Source organism: Pelophylax lessonae (assembly GCF_965119305.1).
Source record: "Pelophylax lessonae genome assembly, chromosome: 12".
In the NCBI taxonomy this organism is placed as follows: Eukaryota; Metazoa; Chordata; class Amphibia; order Anura; family Ranidae; genus Pelophylax; species Pelophylax lessonae.
Genome location: NC_138779.1, coordinates 85,874,289 through 85,891,503, shown reverse-complemented (window position 1 = coordinate 85,891,503; position 17,215 = coordinate 85,874,289). Strand labels below are relative to the sequence as shown.

Genomic DNA, 17,215 nt, shown 5'->3' with positions numbered 1-17,215 from the left:
CTAAACGCGGGTCATCGCGTTCAGACGCGTTTGTGCGTTTGAAACGCCGGGAAACACACGTTCGAACGCAAATAATTGCGTTCTAAAAAAAGTCCCTGAACGCAACTGCCTGCAAATGACTGTAAACGACCTGGTGTACATGGACAGATAAGATAAAATGTAGATGGATTCAGGGGCTTCTGAAAAAAACGCCCAACTGCTCCTAAACGGCCATTTCCAGCGTCCCGTGTACATGGACCCTTATACTAACACATAAAGACCTGTACCTCACAAAACAGAAAAAGTGTTAAAAACACATGCCACTATACATGTTAGTACACAAAGTGAAAATGTGTGCACAAGTCCAAACTTTATGGGTGCAATACTGCTTGTGCATAGTATACTGTATACATATCTATAAACTGTAGTGTACATACATATAAAAATGGGCCAAAACCTAGAAAAAAGATTAATAAGGAAAATAAAAACAAACATTTCCCCCATCACAGATCATAAACCTGGCTCAAGACAACAAGAGAGGCAAAGGTCAACTGGCTGTAATAGACTAATACATGGCAATACACTAGCAATGTAGAAAATTTACCGATGCAAAAACAATAAATTAGATGAGGATACTCTCCAAAGGCATTCAATGAGGTCACTACCGAACCAAACCCCTGGATGATTCCTTCCAGCAATCCAATAGTTGCTCCATTTTACAGGCTGACACTTCCTTGTTCCACCCAGCTGTAGCTTCAGACTGACATGGAATGCTGGCCGGCTGGTTTTCCCAGCTTGGAAACATTACAGTTGTAATAGAGTCCACCCTCTGGACTGTAAAAGAACACCCTTTGAATGCATCAAAGCATGATGCATTCTAGACAGGGAAGGGATTTCCAGATTTGCTGGCAAACAGAAATTTCCAAAATGTTTCACCATGCTAAAAGAGGAAGTAAACTATAGGTAAGCCTATAGATAGTGTAAACATCTCCTAAACGGTGCACATCAGTGACATCACTGCCGCATTCGCTCTGCAGGAACAGCCGCCCATGATGTTCCCTTCCGAGCCCTGTGCCGTGAACACGGGAGTCATCATGGCTCCGGCCTGTCATAGAGCCAGAGCCCATGAACCCGGAAGCAAGAAGGGAGTCAGGAGAAGATGGGAGCCCCTGCAACGCTGACATTGCAGAGCTGGAATAGAATCATTTTAAGGTAAAGCCCCGTACACACGCACAGATTGTTGGCCGTAAATTGTCGACCTAAGTCCGATCGGCCGATTGTAGGCTTGTTAGTATGATGCTTCCGACAACCAACTGCGACTTTTCGGCCGAAAAAAATCTGGTGTGCATGCTATAAAATTTTTGTTGGTCAACAACAGAACGGCCGATTGTTCCTCAGTCAGTACAGATTTTGGCAGACAAAAATCAGATGAGCAAGACTGGGCATGCTCAGAGAAGAAAAAACACAGGGAAAGTCAACCAGCACATGACATCACTTCTGAAGTTGGTTTTTGTTGGCCAACAAAAGTCCAGTGCAAGTCTAGAGCACATTTCAACCAACAAACAACACTGGACAAAAGACGGCCGATCGGTCGGCCAACAATCTGTGCGTGTGTACAGGGCTTTAGTTTCACATAATGTGCTAGTATGTGATGCATACTAGCACATTATGACTTTACCTTGCAGAGGGGAAAAAAAAAGTCCAGTGGTATACAACTGCTTTAAGGCTCCATTCAGACATCAAAGTCGCATGACAAGTTGTTCCCCATGTTTTCCAATGATAACCATTCATATATGTGCAACTTAAAGTTGCAGCATTTCATGCATTACTTTGGTCTGACTTTCATGCAACTTTAGGGCTGTAGACTTCAATGCTAACCCTCAAAAGTGGCATTAAAATTGTACCTAAATGTTATACAATGCAACAGTTTTCCATTATCATTGGTCAAAGCCAAAGTCGTATCCAAGTTGCATTAAATTTGCATAAATTTACACAAAAGTTGAACTCTAATTTTGGCACAACTTTGGAGTCCTAAAAGTGTGAATGGTGCCTAAAGCTAAACTCTGGGCAAAACCATAAACTGATTGCAAAAGCCATCTTGCGGTTTACCTAAAAACGGGTTCTTTTTCCTCCACGGTTCCTCCTGTGCTTAGCAATGATAACTCATTTTAGCAACAATGATAACATCTCCACTGTTGGCAAATGGAGTGATCTTCTTTTCCACCCCTGAAACGTCCAAAAAGGCCTCTTATTTTTTTTTTTTATATAAAAGTACAGTGTCTAAGAGTGGTAACACAAGGCAAACTGCCAACTTTCCAACCAAAGGGAGGTCACATGTTTAAAACTCTAAGGATTGCGTACAAAAAAACAAAAAGTGAGCCAAGTTTTCAAAAAAAGAAAAAGTGAGCCAAGTTTTCAAAGCATTTCTGACCATTGAATATGTAAAAGCCAATGCAGAGAAGCCCTAACACTGCAGTGCTGGCATCATCATGTCAATGCTGCATAGACCAGAGGGATCCATCTGCAGATCTCCTACCTATCCTTTCCGGATACTGTTAGATCAGTCGTGTGGCCATATGTGAGTGGTGGCAGAAAATAAATCAACTTACCTGTCTTTGCTACACAAATCCGCTCACCGCTGGTCCGACCACCACGACTAGAGTGCCAGAGAATCAGCCTCAACCTAATGCCCGAGGGAACTATCACAGATCCCAAATAGAAAACATCTAAAGATGTCACTGCAAGTAAATGTACTGATATCTCAGCTCTAATTTGACTGGTTTTAAAAATTATCAGGCATTTTTTTGTGTAAATGAGGGAGGAAACATTTTCTGAAAAATGATGCGAATGCCGGAGTTCAGCTTTAATCACTTCAATACCAGGCACTTTCATCCCAGGCCAATTTTCAGCTTTCAGTGCCGTCACACTTTGAATGACAAAGCCACACTGTACTCATAACATTTTTATCATTTTTTTGAGAAGAGCTTTATTTTGCTGGTATTTAGAGCCCATTCAGACTAGCGCGACACGACTTTGGGGGGCGACCTGTGAATTCACGTGCACCGCGACTTTGGTGCGACTTGCAGAGACTTCACATAATGGAAGTCTATGCAAGCCGCTCTGAGGTCGCCCCAAAATAGTACAGGACCCTTTTTCTAAGTCGGAGCGACTTGTGTCGCTCCTATTAGAACGTGTCCTGTGCTAATCAATGGACCGCGACTTGTCAGGCTGACAAGTCGCGCTAATGTGAATGGGCTCTTAATCACCACTGAATTTTTTGCTAAACAAATAAAAATAAAAAAATATAAAATTATTTTTTTCCAAAAAAAAGAGTATTTCTTAGTTTGTTCTAAAATTTAGCAAATAAGTAATTTTTCTCCTTTACTGATGTGCGCTGATGGGCACTGATGATCAGTGCCCCGATTATCTGTGTAAATGCCCGTTATACCTGGCTGTTACCGGCTCTCCTCACGCTGTGACAGCATGCGAGGAAAGGAATGCTGATGACCAGCAAGTTTGTTTACATGTTATCAGCTGTGATTGGACACAGCTCATCGCATGGTAAAGGGCCACTGCGATTGGTCCATCCTTTAACGCGATCTGTGATCGGCTGTGTCAGAAGGACACTGCAATCACAGAGCTTGCTGGATACGTGCCCAAGGGGCGCGCGGGAGTCGTGGTTCTGGGAGGACATCCATGGATGCAGAACAAGAGAGCCACGTTGGAGCCGTCTTTCGGCTATAGCGCCTGAATGAAGTGGTTAATATGACAAAAATGATACCAGAGCAGAAACAGCTGGGTTGCTGAAAAGTTCCTCATTCTGGTGCATGTTGTGTTGGCAGTAAAATGACAGCAGACACATAATTTCGCTACAGACACTGGAAGAGTCACAGTCATGTAGGACTCCATACTGAGGCTCTGAGACCATAAAGTGACATATTATTGTAAACAGTTACCGTATATGAGTAGTAAATTCCGTACAAATTTAAGGCTTATGCTACACAGGATATTTTTAAACAGCAAAGTCAAACTTCTAAAACTGTTAGCAATTGATTACTAAGAGATGGCTTCCTGTGATTTATCTGGGAGACCACAATCACCCCCCAAATAAAAAAAAAAAAAAAAACAATGGGGCCCATTTAGACTATGAGTTGTGTTAAAGTGGAAGTCAAAGCAAAAAGTTTAAGAGGAAGTAAACCCGTTTAAAAAATGTGAATTAAAAAAAAAAAAAAAACCTGTAAAGACAAAAGGCATAATGAGCTAGTATGCATCGCATACTAGCTCATTATGAAGTACTTACCTAAAAACGAAGCCCCCTCAGTGCCGACAGAAGTCCTGCTTCCTGGATCTCGTCCTCCGGCCGTCTGATTGGCCGGGGGCGCGATTACATCACTCCTGCGCATGCGCACGGGAGCCGCCATTCACGGCACTGGGATCTGAAGGAACGGCGCAGGTGGCAGTTCCTTCAGAGCACATGCGCCGATGACGTCATCGGCTGCATGCATTGTAAATATCTCCTAAACGGTGCAAGTTTAGGAGATATTTATAGCACCTATAGGTAAGCCTTAATGTAGGCTTACCTCTAGGTAAATGTAAACAAAAGGGGTTTACAACCTCTTTAATATAGGTTATGTTTTAGGGAAGATCCATATACGTAAATTGTGTCTCAGCAGTATATAGATAGCTTACACACAACCCGGAACCAACACTAGTTTGCAAGCAACCAAGCGCTTAGAGAGGATAACTACCTCTAATATAGTGTGATAACAAATGCTGCTACTTGATAAAATAACATGAAATAAGAGAATATATGTAAATACAAGCAATATGTAGATACAAAAAATTCTAGTAGCGCAAAAAAGAATAAGCTCACTCCCCAATCACATTCACTGAAAACTTGTAAAGACTGTAGACATAAATATAAAAATATATAATAAAAAATATATATATAAAAAATAGTCCCAGCATGAATCAGTCCACCAAAGCAGCGTTGAAAAACATATGACAAATAGCGATATTCACACTGATGTATCCCTTGAAAGATCCTAATCGGTGCAGAAATAAAGGATCACCTTGACCACCACCACTGTGCTCTGAAGGGGGGAAGGTAATGCACACTCACCGACTTCACTGGCCCAGTGATTCTCACCACTGAGCAAACAAGCCACAATACAGCCACTACCACTCGGGCTTCCGAATTGGGACCAATCAGACCAATGACAGGCTCTGCTGCATCCACTTGGGGTTCTTGTGTCTCAGCAGTACTCTGAAAAATGTACTTTTGTCAAGAAGTCCTTCTTAAAAACAGCAGAGAACTTCCTGGTTTCTTAGTGTGCCTAGGCACCCCTTGTCTAGTTTCATAGCTGTATATCTGCAGTGTAAGATCCAAGGCACTGTGGCCTGTGACTGTTAGTCTCAGGAGATCTGGAGATATGGTGATGTCACTATTGTGCTGCATACTGCTTTCCTTGCTGGAGGCTCTGACATGAAAAAGCCAAACCCTGCTTCTATCAAGATGGCTGCAGGCAGACCACAGGCAATTCTGGTGACTAGTTCCTAGTCCGATCCCTTATTTTGTTGGCGCACCTTTCAGAGTTCATTTCCTCTTTAAAATGGAACTATACTTTATCTGAGCACCAAAAACACCATTCAATGTTTTACTAGTCACAGCAAACTCTCCCACCCATCCATGTCTCCATGCTTTATGATGTTAAGAAATCACTTTGAAAACCAACCCTCTATCATTCATGGCCATGGCCATCTTGAGTAAGAGCAAATGATTCATGTAGCATTTACTTCCTGGAATCCACCTGCCATTAGGTCAGGCATGCAAGCAGGAGAGGATGTGCTTAGCTGAGAAAGCCCCTTCTCCCCTACTGAAGACTCCCGGGATGTATGACATTTGCCTAGGCCTGGAAACCAGGAAGCAATTGGTAAAAAAAAGGAATGTTAAAAAAAAAAAAAAAAAAAAAAAAAAAAAAAAAAAGCTTAAAACAAGCAAATAGAATATAGTTTCCTATCCATTTACTAAGGCTAGCAGCATAAGGATTAAAATGAGTCAATGTTGATCAAGAGAGTTCAGTTCCTCAATTATTGTGTGTTAATGTGCGATGCATTAGGCAAACTGTTCATTTTAAATGGGTTGGCAATGCACCTTAACCACTTGCCCTCCAGAAGATTTACCCCTCTTCATGACCAGGCCATTTTTTGCGATACGGCACTGCATTACTTTAACAGACAATTGATCGGCCATGCGACAATGTACTTAAAAAAAAAAAAAAATGTATGTCCCTTTTTTCCCCAAAAACAGAGCTACCTTTTGGTGGTATTTGATCACCTCTGTGGTTTTTATTTGTTGTGTTACAAACAAAAAAGACAGACAATGTAAAAAAAAAAAACAAAACACACAACAACTGGCGCAGCCATGCCACTTTGCACCCATATATCTAAGTTATACGGTCAGCAAGGGGTTGAAGGACTAAAAAAGCAAATCAAGCACTTTGCACCATAATGCACCGATTCTGTGCCCTGTTGTTACCTGAAATACACATACTTTTTGGATGTTTTTGCAAAGTGCCTTAGTGTGCTATTCAAAATGAATGTCAATCATGTGTTTATGTTCGTTGCAGTAATGCGCTTTAAAATGCACCAGTGTACATGTGAAAGGATAGAATTAAAAGAAAAAAAAAAATGATAAAAAACATACTCCTCACATCACGGCTTGCCGCTACTTCTTTTAGGGCCCATTGATATCACAAAGACTTACTATGCTATGTTGGTGAAGCGGAGGATCCCAAATCGTGTGAGAACACGCTCCAGTGCTGTGCAGGGCTGCATTCTGGGAGGGTTTGGCACCCTCAGCTTTCACATGACTGCCATGGTGTAAGGCAAATACTTTTATAGACTTAACTTTTTTATGGCCTTAACCTAGTATTTTTGAATTAGGGAGCCAAGTGAGGTAAAGCTCTGCTGACTCCTGTCATCCAATCACATGCAGCAAAAGATGATGTTGTTTCGAGTTGCTTTGCATATGACTGAAAGGGGTGTGGAATTTTTTTTTCAAAAAATACTCAGGGAACTAAATCGGGGTCTTAATCTATTTGCCCCTCATGACAATCTACTAATCCTGAGATAAAAAAAAAAAAAAAGAAGGGTTGATGTTTTTTTATTAACCACTTTCATACCGCATCATTGAAAAATGACGGCGGCAGGAAGTGCTCCTCGATCCGGGCTGACGTCATAGAACGGCGGCCCGCTCTCGCCGCTACTGCGCGCCCCCGGGGTGCGCAGCACGGCGATCAGGGATGAGGCTCGTCCCTCGGACTGAGCTCATCCCCGATCAAGGTAAACAGTCAATGAAATTGGCTGTTTACCACGTGATCGGCTGTGTCAATCACAGTCGATCACATGAGCGGCTCCAGCGCGAGCCGCTCGTTCTCTCCTCAATGCACGCCCCCCGGGGGCGCGCAGCGTGGCAATCGGGTACAAGGCTTGTCCCTTGGACAGAGCCCATCCCCGGTCTACATAAAGAGCCAATGAAATTGGCTTTTTACCACGTCACCGGCTGTCAATCACAGCCGGTCACAAATGTCAACAGAGAACACGGTAACTAGCTGTCACCGTGTTCTCCTCCTCACACACTGATCCTGTGTGAGGGGAGATTGTGGTAACCCATCTAGTTACCCATCATGGTGCACCCCAAAACACACTGATTGCCCCCCCCCAATAAAGAGGACCTGTCACTAGCCCATCAAAGTACCTGTCACTACCCCATCAAAGTACCTGTCACCAGCCCATCAGAGTACCCGAGTACCTGTCACCAGCCCATCAGGTACTCTGATGACAGGTACTCGGGTACTCTAATGGGTTGGAGAGAGGTACTCGGGTGCTCTGAGGACAGGTACTCGGGTGCTCTGAGGACAGGTACTCGGGTACGTCGCTAAAAGCGACGTGGCCAAACGTGCAATAACGCAAATGAAAAAAGACATAAGGGGGCGTGGCCTCCCGGTGACGTTATCGGGAGGCCCGCCCCCTCATGTCAAGACGTCGTCTGTGACATAAGGGGGCGGGGCCTCCCGATAACGCCACCGGGAGGGCACGCCCCTAATGGCTATATAATAAGCTGCAGAGACCGGAGACCGGCATAATCACTGGGGACAGCGTCGGAGGAGGACCGGAGGAAGAAGAAGACCAGAGGAGGCAGAAGAGCAAAAGAGGGGAGAAGACCAGAAGAGCGGAGAGGAGAAGACCAGAAGAGCGGAGAGGAGAAGACCAGAAGAGCGGAGAGGAGAAGACCAGAAGAGCGGAGAGGAGAAGACCAGAAGAGCGGAGAGGAGAAGACCAGAAGAGCGGAGAGGAGAAGACCAGAAGAGCGGAGAGGAGAAGACCAGAAGAGCGGAGAGGAGAAGACCAGAAGAGCGGAGAGGAGAAGACCAGAAGAGCGGAGAAGACCGGATGAAGATTTTTAATAAAACTTTTCAAAACGTCTCCTGTCATTATTTACATACACTGCATTTTATGGGTTGAATGCGTAGGGGTACAATGTACCCCATACCCATTAACATAGGGAGGGGGTCTGGGATCTGGGGGGCCCCCTTGTTAAAGGGGGCTTCCAGATTCCGATGAGCCCCCTGCCCGCAGACCCCCACAACCACCGGCCAGGGTTGTCGGGAAGAGGCCCTTGTCCTCATCAACATGGGGGAAAGGTACTTTGGGGTGGGGGGGTGCAGAGCCCCCCCTGCCCCAAAGCACCCACACCCCCCCATTTGAGGGCGTGTGGCCTGGTATGGTCCAGGGGGGGGTGGGGCCGCTCGTCCCCTCCCCTTTCCTGGCCTACCGGGCTGCATGCTCAGATAAGGGTTTGGTATGGATTTTGGGGGGGGACCCCACGCTGTTTTTTCGGCGTGGGGCTACCCTCAAATTCCATACCAGCCCCCAAGGGCCTGGTTTGGAACCTGGGGGGAACCCCCACGCCATTTTTTTTCCCCCATTTTGGCGTGGAGTTCCCCCTCAAGATTCTCACAGCGCAAGTGACTTGCGGTGCGCCTTCCATTCAAATCAATAGGCTCCCATAGGGAACCATGGATTTTGAATGGAAGAAAAAAAAATGTATAATGTGGCTTAACGCACGTTATAGCAACGTTATTCAGCCTTTAGAGCGTCAGGCGTTTTTACAGCTGTAACGCTGGTCCTCAGAACGCGCAGGGCGTGGGTTCTTCTTGCAGCTTAAAAACGCCTATGCCACTTACAGCTCAAAAACGTCTGTGTGTGCATGAGGCCATAGAATAACATGGAGGGGTGTTTTTAAGCTGCAAAAAAAAAAAAAAAAACGCCTGACGCTCCTAACAGCAGCTGTAAAAATGCCCCGTGTGCATGAGGCCTAAATCTTCATTTCCTGTGTCAGAAGTTTCTGCTTGTGTTTAGTGAGGCATGCTGCATTAAACCGCAGGTTAATGAATGACCTCAGTCTGAAACTGAGAACATTTCCTGTGAAGAAACTACATATCCCACAATTCAGTTTAGTTCTCTGCAGGTGAGAGCTAAGTAGTAATTAGATCTGACACAGGCACAAACAGGCAGAGCAATTAGTAGAGCGATCACAAGCAGTTTATATCATTAGCACTTCTATATTTATAATGCAACACAGAGAAAATGTTGAGGTGTGGATTGGATGCTGTGTGACCAGCTGCCCACCCATGCTATCCAATTCCTGTCCGAATTGACAGTTTGCGTTGCGGTATGCGAACTGTTCTGGGGGTGTCATTACCTTTGTAATGACACTCCCAGCAGTTTGCATACGGCCGTGTGAACTGCCTGCGATTTGGGTGCGATGCGGGAATCCGCAGTGGATTAGCAGGACTCCCGCATAGCACCAATGTTAACCGAGCCTAATACCTAGTTAAACAGAGAAAACATGTGAAAGTACAATGCCTTTAACATCAGGCTCTAATAAAGGCAATATACAGTACAGTTTTGGTGAATTTTCACTATTACCCTGCAATTTTTACTTGTGCTTGAGAAGTGAAAAATAAACTAAATAACTGAGCAACCTTTTGTTTGTACAATCTGACTGTAGAACATCCTCCAAATTTACCAAAACTAACACGAGGACCTAAAATATACAACCAAACCATATGCAATAAAGCAGGCACTTGCACTACATAATTGTTTGTAAATTTAACCACTTCCATACCTGGCCAATACTGGCACTCCGCTCCTACATGTAAAAATCATCATAAAATTACTCCGAACCCACAAGTATTATATATATATGTTTTTTTTTTTTTAGCAGAGACCCTAGGGAATAAAATTGCGGTCGTTGCAACTTTTTAGGTCACACAGTATTTGCACAGCAAATTTTCGAACACGTTTAAAAAAAAAAAGTTTCATGAATAAAAAAAAAAAAAAAAAACACTAAAGTTAACCCAATTTTTTGTATAACATGAAAGATAATGTTACACCGAGTAAATGGATACTTAACATGTCACACTTTAAAATTGCACACACTCGTGGAATGGCGCCAAACTTCGTTACTTAAAAATCTCAATAGGCAACGCTTTCAAAATTTTTACAGGTTACCGCTTTAGAGTAGAGTAGAGGAGGTCTTGAGCTAGAATTGCTGCTCTCACTCTAACATTCACGGCGATACCTCATAGGTGTGAATTTAACCCCGTTTATATATATTTTTTTGATCACTTTTATTCCTATTTCAAGGGAATAGGGCATGACAGGTCCTTTTATGGAGAGATCTGGGGTCAATAAGACCCCACATCTCTTCTCCAGGCTGGAAAGCCCAAGATCAAAAAAATAAAAAACAATCTCAGCTTACCAGCCGAGAACACTGCAGTATTTAAAACTGCCAAACCAGCCGTGACGTCATAACGTCGCACCCGGGCCTCGGAGACTCATAGAGACTTCCAGGGATTATCTGCCCTCAGAATTCTCTATGGTGAATTTTGGCCACCGGCGGATTCCTTCTTCGGCTCGCGATCGCACGGGCGAACCGGTAGAAGCACCGGAGGGTGCAGGTATCATTCAGCTATCCCGACTCAAGGCCCAGGACGTCATTTGACGTCCTTGTGCTGGAAGTGGTTAAATAAAGTTGTGTTAGATCATAACGTGTGGTAAGCTTTAAACTAACCAACTATTATGTAGTGTCCTGGACCCCAACCTGAGGCTTTTGGTCCTTACTGTGTTGTCTTGCAGCCCCTAGCAGCCAATACTGGGAGCAGCAGCTTGATTTATCCACAGATTTTACCCCCTTCATGATCAGAGCATTTTTTGTTATTTGGCACTGCGCTATTTTACCTGGCAATTGCGTGGTCATGCATTGCTGTACACAAATGGAATCTGTGTCATTTTTCTTACAAATAGAGCTTTCTTTTCGTGGTATTTGATCACCACTGGGTTTTTTTCTATTTTTTGCGATACAAATGAAAAAATACAGAAAATTTTGAACAAAAAAAAAAATCTATTTTTTTTTCTTTTCTATAAAACATATTCAATAAACTTTTTTTAAAAAAAAATCTATTTTTGTTCTCATGAATTTAGGCAACAATGTATTCTGTTTCATGCACTGGTGAAAATAAAATCCCCATAAGAGCCGGTTCACACTACCACGACCAGAAAGTCGCCCCGTGACTTGTTTAGAGACTTGGAAGAGACTTGGAAGAGACTTGGAAGAGACTTGGAAGAGACTTGGAAGAGACTTGGAAGAGACTTGGAAGAGACTTGGAAGAGACTTGGAAGAGACTTGGAAGAGACTTGGGCACTACTTTGAAGAGACAGGCGACTTTGTCTGTGGGGAATGCCTGGCTAATCTCTTTCTTCTTCCTGGAAAGTCTGATAACAAGTCGCTTCAATTAAGATAAGGAGACGACTCCCATTGAAGTATATGGGACAGTCGGATCACAGGTCGCCTCAAAGTGGTACAGGACCCTTTTCTGAAGTCGGAGCGACTTCAGTAGTGCCAATTAAGACGGCACTGGTTAACATTGCTTTTGTTATGTCAAGCGACCTGGGGCTACACAAGTCGCCTCACAAGTCGTGCTAGTGTGAATGGGCTCTTAGTGTATATTATTTATAGTATTTTTTATACTAGTAATGGTGGAGATCAGCGACTTATGCTGGGAATGTGATAGTGTGCCGGGCAATCTGACACCAGCATGCACATGCTTGGGGGGGTTACACTAACTGACACTGAGGTCAATAGTGACTTAATACAGTGATACTACTGTACACTGTCACTGTACTAATGGCACTGGCTGGGAAGGGGGTTAACATCTAGGGATCAAGGGGTAAACGTGTGCCTAACAATGTTTATTGTGTGTTATGGGGTGCTTTTACTAAACAATCCTGCGTTTTTTTTCACCTCCTTTACAGGGAATAAAAAAAAGCACAGAGATTGCCTGTAACTATTCAGAGTTCTGTGTTGTGCACAACACAGAGCTCCCTTCCCTGGACGACAGAGCCAATCAGTGGGTGCCGGCGGTTAATCATTGACTAGCAGCCGCTAATTGGCTTGTGCTGTGATCAATCATAGCACAGCTGGGGGGGGGGGGGCATGCACCCCCTACCCAGAAGAGCTGGATCACACAGATACGTGATCCAGCACAGTGATGCCGCTTTGCCGCTGTACATGCAAGTGAGGCAGTTGGCAAGCAGTAAAAAGGGACAATGATCTTTGGCAATCTCATATAACAAGTTATCGGTCTTCTGCACCAGGTGTGCAGTCAGAAACAATTCTGTGGCATGTCCACAGTCAGCAGTCCTCTGTATCATTCCATCTTCCAAATATTATCTACAGCCCTAGGGGGTGTCAGGAGCCACCAGAAAGGCCCCTATAACTGGAAAACTGGGCACCACTGATGCGATGCAATAGCCTGTAAGAGTAGCCCAAACAATTGGTATGCAATCAAGAAGGCCCTTACATTATGTAAGTGTCATCAAGATTACAAACAGCAATGAGAGAGTGATCCCCCGACCTGTGACTAGCATAAAGGAGATAATACAATCAGTCTGTAAGGCATATGACCACCTGAAGAAAAAGCCAGTTATCAGTTACACAGTCATGCTGCAGAACCCTTGCATAAAAAACATATAATAAAATAATGGGAAAAAAAAAAAAAATTGGACATGCAAAATACATACTCCTTATATGGGCGGCAAATTCTAACGTCACTCTCTTCTGGGGCTACACCCTTACAGCAGAATTTTCACACTTCCGAATGTGGGGGATGCCTGCGTCTCCCGCCACGCTGTGGTTCCATCCGCCAGCCGCCCTGTCACTACAGGAACCACAGAGCAAAGCAAAGTGATGGATGCTGCAGAACCTGTCGGAGGAAAAGAGCAAAGTGAGGTCTTGCTGTCCGCCTAATCGGTATTAAAAGTCCTCTTTACCAGGCTATCTTTTTAGGAGTTTTTTTTCCCTCAAGCAACTTTCTTTAATGGTAAAAATCCTAAAGGAGAATTTCACTTTCATTAAAAAAATGTATATTGTCACACAGGTCAAACTGTCATTTCAAGCATAACTAAAGGCAAAAATGTTTTTAGCGTTGGATACAAATAGAGAGGGATCAGAATACCAGTCAGGTTTTTCTTTTATATATTCTTCATTTTTTGTTTTCTGGTGACAACCGAGGATTCTCTCCCTTTGGAGGTATTTCATCTTACTTTCAGGTTTAGGCTATGGGAGAGGAAGTGAAAAGAAATCTGCCCAATGGGACACAGATTGCAAAAAAATACCCAGCAGGGGTTATAACCCTCCTTGTATTCTATTCAAGCACAGCACCACTAAACATCTTGAATGTGTGTGTGAGGAATATTGAGTTTGGTTAAGCCAGGGTCAAAGTTAGGATGTACTTTAAGCCCTCGTTCACATCAGGCCAATTGGACATGTCAAATCCAAGCCTATTGCAGGCAGCGGCACCGGCCGAATTGGTGACACCGACTTTGAGGCACCACACCAATTCCCAAAAGTAGTTTCTGCACTGCTTTTGGGGGCTTTTTCAATAGACCTGCACAGATGTCTGTCAAATCGCCCCCGAAGTCGGACTGACATACGGGTTTGAAATCGTGCGAGTTCACTTTCAAACCCTCATTCAGTGTCACCCTAGACTAAAGGATAAGTTCACTACTTCCCCCTACTAGCTGTCACTTTTTTAAATCAGCACAGCCATGTGGGGCCCCACCCCCATGGCAGCTTCATTCATTCATTCACAGGGCTCTGTGTGTGATCGAACTACAAGCCCTGACATCCTTTGTGGTCGTTGGCTTGTAGTTATCAATGAACCACCACGGCGACCTGGAGAATTGCGATAGTTCATTGATTCTTCCTGTCAGTTTATCTGCTTGCCTGTATGAGATGTACAGGAACACAGATACACCGACAGTCTGCAGGAGACCTGCCCGTCGTGGGTGCAATGATAATTATACAGGCTCCAAAAAAACAAAACAAAAAAAAAACAAATGCACTTTTTTTAACATTTATTTGTTTATTTTAAAGTGAACTTATCCTTTAGGCTTCATTCACATGTCAGCGTATCGATCGCGGGCAGAATCACCGTGATTCTGCCCGCGATCCGGAAATCATTGCAAATCGTGGGACGCCTGTGCGTTGCCCGTGATTTGCAATAGCACCCCAAACACTGTGCGATGTTGCCACGATTTGCACCTGCCGAATCGCGGTAACATCACGCAAAAAAAAAATCGCGGGACGCATGACGCCCAAAAAAGGTACAATCGCTTCTTTGGGACGTCATGCATCCCGAGATTTTTTTTGCGCGATGTTACCGCGATTCGGCAGGCGCAAATCGCGGCAACATCGCACAGTGTTTGGGGTGCTATTGCAAATCACGGGCAATGCACAGGCGTCCTACGATTTGCAATGATTTCCGGATCGCGGGCAGAATGGCAGTGATTCTGCCCGCGATCGATACGCTGACATGTGAATGAAGCCTTAAGTATGATTTAAGTGCCGGTTCACATTTGTGCGATGCGAGAAGGCTGCGAATATACAGCGTGTTCCTGCATCGCATCCGCACCTCTGGCAGTTCACACTGCCATATGCGATACGCTGGGGGTGTCAATTAAAAGTTAACGACACCCCCAGATAAGATCGCATATCGCAGTGCGATCTGTAAGTTTGCACAGAATCGAATCGCACTAGCGTGAACCACCATGCGATCCAATTCTGCTGCGGACCAAAAAAAGGGTCCTGTGCGTGTTTAGTGCGATTGCGGTGCGAATTCAGCAATACAAACTGTATGGATGAATTTGCACCGCACAGAGATCGCATGTAATTTTAGGAGCAGTGCGCTCCGAATTACATGCAATCTCTGTGATCGTACAAATGTGAACCGACACTAAAACAAAAACTTTAAAATTTGTATCAGTGTGTTTTAGGTAGATTGAAAAAAAAAAAAAAGGAAAACGTGTGCTATGGTTTCTGAGCCTTACTATAGGTACAAACAACATGCGCATACGTGGTACTACTGCAATCGTCAGGAGCAGCAGAATTTATTTTGGGTTGTTCTTTAGGCCTCATGCACACTGGAGTCCGGACATTTTTACAACTGCTCCTAGGGGCATCAGGCTTTTTTTTTTTTTTTTTTTTTTTATCAGCTTAAAAACACCCCTCCAGGTTATTCTATATGTCCATGCACACACAGGCTTTTAGGAGCTGTAAGTGACATAGGCGTTTTCAAGCTGCAAAAAAAAAAAAAAAAACAGGGCCAGCATATTCTGGAGCAGCAGCCTTACAGCTGTAAAAATGTCAGAGCGTGATAATTCTGTGTACAGCGTTAAGCGGTTTAAGGCTGTAGTTATTGGATTTGATTGGTTAACGCCCATTAACGCCAATGTAAAACACTTCTGAAAGCGCGTTTTTAAAGCCGCTTTTTCCTGGCATCAGACTGGCTTAGCAGCTCGTTTATTCTAACGCCCTGTGTGCATGAAGCCTTAGTGGTAGATTATGGTAATATAAAAAGGGGTTAATCGGGGGGGAGCTCAGGTATGTCCTGAACCTAGTCCAGACCCCCCTGAGCTATCCCGCCAGGAAGCTGTCGCTGCACACCACCAATCATAAGCTGCAAAGGCATTCCACACACACATAAACAATGCTGCAGGGCACGCCTCGGGCACTTCTGATTGGTCGGCATGCAGTGACAGCTTCCTGGCGGGATAGCTCAGGTGGGTTTGGAATGGGATTAGGAGACGCCTGAACTCATTGCTATGCTTGATGTATGTGCGCACGCCCCTGAACACACGCAGTGCTAAACACAAGCACCACTCAGTACCGCGTCCAGCCGCCGCGTATTTCCGGCTGTCAGGGCTTCTTCATAGGGTGCTGGCGGTGGTGCTGATCTCTCTGGGAGATTTGATGCACATGGGCTAAACACCCTGCACGCATGAGGCCTAAAAGAGATTGTACAATCAGATTGTATAGTGTATGGCCAGAAAAGACTCTCTATTCCCAAAGTAAACACACACAAGCCTCTCATACACACTTCTGAGCTGTCACTGTGCCAGGAGCAGCCTGCTGGGGGCGCTCCAATGGCTGCCAGGGCACCTATAACCTCCAGGCTGCTCAGGGCCCGGTGGGTCCAGCCAGGCTGAGGTGCCCCATGTGCGGACACGTGACTCACTGTCAGCGCCCAGGGAGTGGGTACTCTGCAGGTCTCCGCCCTCTTTTCCGGTCCTACATAGCGGGCTCCGCTCCTGGCAGCGTCGTCCTAGGCGGCTTGCGTCTACGCCGGTGCCATGGCACCCTCAGAGCCCTCTCCCCCCACCCTCCGCTCCAGAATGTGGCCCTGGGCGGAGGGTTAAACTATCCGTGGCCGAGAATCCCTCTGGAACCGAAGTGCGCATGCGCCTTGCCTGTCCAACCTGGTCGCCGTAGACGCGCACGCCGATTCCCTGGCGGCCATGTTTGGTATTGGCAAGTGGTGACGTGTGCTGGTGGGAGTGCTGGCAGACGACGCTTCCTAGACAGCGAATGGAGATGACAGCTGTCAGAGATTTCCAGGGATGGCCGCAGATTTTTGTATCCCCCCCCCCTGGCGATTTCTGTGTGTGTACCTGGCTTTTCAGGATGGATCAGCTGTACTAGAAGAAATAATCATGAGAAGGATTGCTGTGTGAGCGGAACGGCACATGTTCTGGAATACGGGAACCGGAAAAAATGAATTGTTGATTTTTCACACAACTAAAGAGAAATGTCACCCCCCATCTTTACAGA

The 17,215-nt window shown here is 44.9% G+C and overlaps 1 protein-coding gene across 1 annotated transcript in view; it reads right to left on the bottom strand.

Annotated features, from left to right (window-relative positions):
- NADK (NAD kinase) overlaps nt 1-16,838 on the bottom strand; it is a 214,807-nt gene extending 197,969 nt beyond the window's left edge. Inside the window, exon 1 of the mRNA XM_082274343.1 lies at nt 16,623-16,838. The gene's annotated coding sequence lies outside the window, so the exon portion shown is untranslated. The remainder of the gene's footprint in view (nt 1-16,622) is intronic.
- Nucleotides 16,839-17,215: the final 377 nt, after the last annotated feature.